This window comes from Schistocerca cancellata, chromosome 2 (assembly GCF_023864275.1).
Source record: "Schistocerca cancellata isolate TAMUIC-IGC-003103 chromosome 2, iqSchCanc2.1, whole genome shotgun sequence".
NCBI lineage: Eukaryota > Metazoa > Arthropoda > Insecta > Orthoptera > Acrididae > Schistocerca > Schistocerca cancellata.
In genome coordinates, this window is record NC_064627.1 from 444,577,562 (window position 1) to 444,579,801 (window position 2,240).

Here is a 2,240-nt window from a genome sequence, read left to right on the forward strand (position 1 = left end):
CACATTTAATATTTAACCTTCCATTATACGATACACACCGTGGTGTTATAGGACACCTCTCGTGCGCTGCTTGTCAAAAGCTCTCCAGCGTGAACATCAGTATCTGCGGACCTCGAGAGGTGGCGCGAGCACGGCAGTGTACGCAAATCAGTCGCCGCTCCTCCACTCTCTAGGAAGACTACACGACACCAGCGCCCTCTACGGCGCTGGCATAAAAGACGCCGACGACAGCGCTCGGGGGCCTCTGCAGCGCGAGTAGCGAACACTTACCAGCAGCAAAAGAAGCAAGAAGCCAAAATCAGTGACACCAAGAAGGAAATCCGAAAAGAGAAGAAATGAAGTCCATGGGCTACATCTACATCTACATCCATACTCCGCAAGCCACCTGACGGTGTGTGGCGGAGGGTACCTTGAGTACCTCTATCGGTTCTCCCTTCTATTCCAGTCTCGTATTCTTCGTGGAAAGAAGGATTGTCGGTATGCCTCTGTGTGGGCTCTAATCTCTCTGATTTTATCCTCATGGTCTCTTCGCGAGACATACGTAGGAGGGAGCAATATACTGCTTGACTCTTCGGTGAAGGTATGTTCTCGAAACTTTGACAAAAGCCCGTACCGAGCTACTGAGCGTCTCTCCTGCAGAGTCTTCCTCTGGAGTTTATCTATCATCTCCGTAACGCTTTCGCGATTACTAAATGATCCTGTAACGAAGCGCGCTGCTCTCCGTTGGATCTTCTCTATATCTTCTATCAACCCTATCTGGTACGGATCCCACACTGCTGAGCAGTATTCAAGCAGTGGGCGAACAAGCGTACTGTAACCTACTTCCTTTGTTTTCGGATTGCATTTCCTTAGGATTCTTCCAATGAATCTCAGTCTGGCATCTGCTTTACCGACGCTCAACATTATATGATCATTCCATTTTAAATCACTCCTAATGCGTACTCCCAGATAATTTATGGTATTAACTGCTTCCAGTTGCTGACCTGCTATTTTGTATTTTGCCGACCCTCAGCCAGACGTGGCCCGGGAACGGAATCCATGGACCGCAATGTGCGTTCGAAACGTCGATGTTCATGTGTCCTGCAGTTCACATGTCGACGCGCAATTTGCTGCGTTCTTCATCGACCCACGAGCCGAGTGATCCACCGTCCTGGGTGCAGCGGTAGGAACAGCAGTATTGGCTGCTCAACATACGACACACCGAGGCAAGAAGCCTTATGAAGTCACGACGGGCTAGGAGGCCAGTTCGTCAGCGCAGATCATATTCCCAGTTCGACAGCTCAACTCCACGGAACAGCGGCTGGCGACGTCACAGAACCAGCGGAGCTTGAAAAATAGTTTAGTATTGAACTGACAAAAGACTTTTATTCAAACGTTGGGAATGCTTGTATTCTACATGACTAAATTTCAGAAGGTACGAAAATGTGTTTCGATATTCAATTATAGCACTGTCTACTGACATTCTGTAGTGTGCCCAGCTACCACGGTCTGTCTCCTGCTTCCTAGTCTATGAATGGTTGATGTGATCACTCGAGATGCAACACTTACTAATAAAAATTGTTGCTTAATTCATTGTGTATCAGCCACCAGGCATTACATAACGTCATAATCTGTTAACCTGAATCGCTCTTGTTGTCATGTACATACTGAAAAATATAGTAAGTATTGACAAAAATAAAGACATACAAAAGTATATTTGATCACTGCTATAAAGCTATGATCTCATCTGAAGCATAAGGTCATGGATACATAATTTACAACTACTGCCATGTGTCATTTATACATGCAGTGCTCATAATGCCACACTTTTTTTATTTACTTTATTGCCCTTCGGTACGTGCCCATACAGTCATCTCAACAGTGGAATCTCAGTTACGACAAGACGAACGTAAGGATAATACAATACCCAGATCGCAAGCGGAGAAAATCTCTGATCCGGCCAGGAATCGAACCCGCGCCCCTTCGGTTAGCATCAAAGCCAGACCTGTGATTTAATACAAGGCGTTTGACAGTGGTAACAGTTACATAGTCCATGTTTGGATGTAAATAAGGAGTTTCACTCGCTAGCTACAGGAACAAGGAAATACGAGTATGTGTCTTACGGCTGTCACAGAACTGGCTACTACGTAGCGTATTAGCTACACGAAAGCCGTTACCTGCCAGTTGCTGCAACAAGCCAATGAATTTTTGTAAAGTCATGACTCTATGATAAGATAAAGAATTGGAACGTAACGAACTGT

The 2,240-nt window shown here is 45.7% G+C and overlaps 1 non-coding gene across 1 annotated transcript; it reads right to left on the reverse strand.

The window, feature by feature from the left end:
• Positions 1 to 1,002: 1,002 nt before the first annotated feature.
• LOC126163261 (5.8S ribosomal RNA) lies at positions 1,003 to 1,157 on the reverse strand. The gene has a single exon (XR_007535181.1). It is a non-coding gene; the product is annotated as a 5.8S ribosomal RNA (ribosomal RNA).
• Positions 1,158 to 2,240: the final 1,083 nt, after the last annotated feature.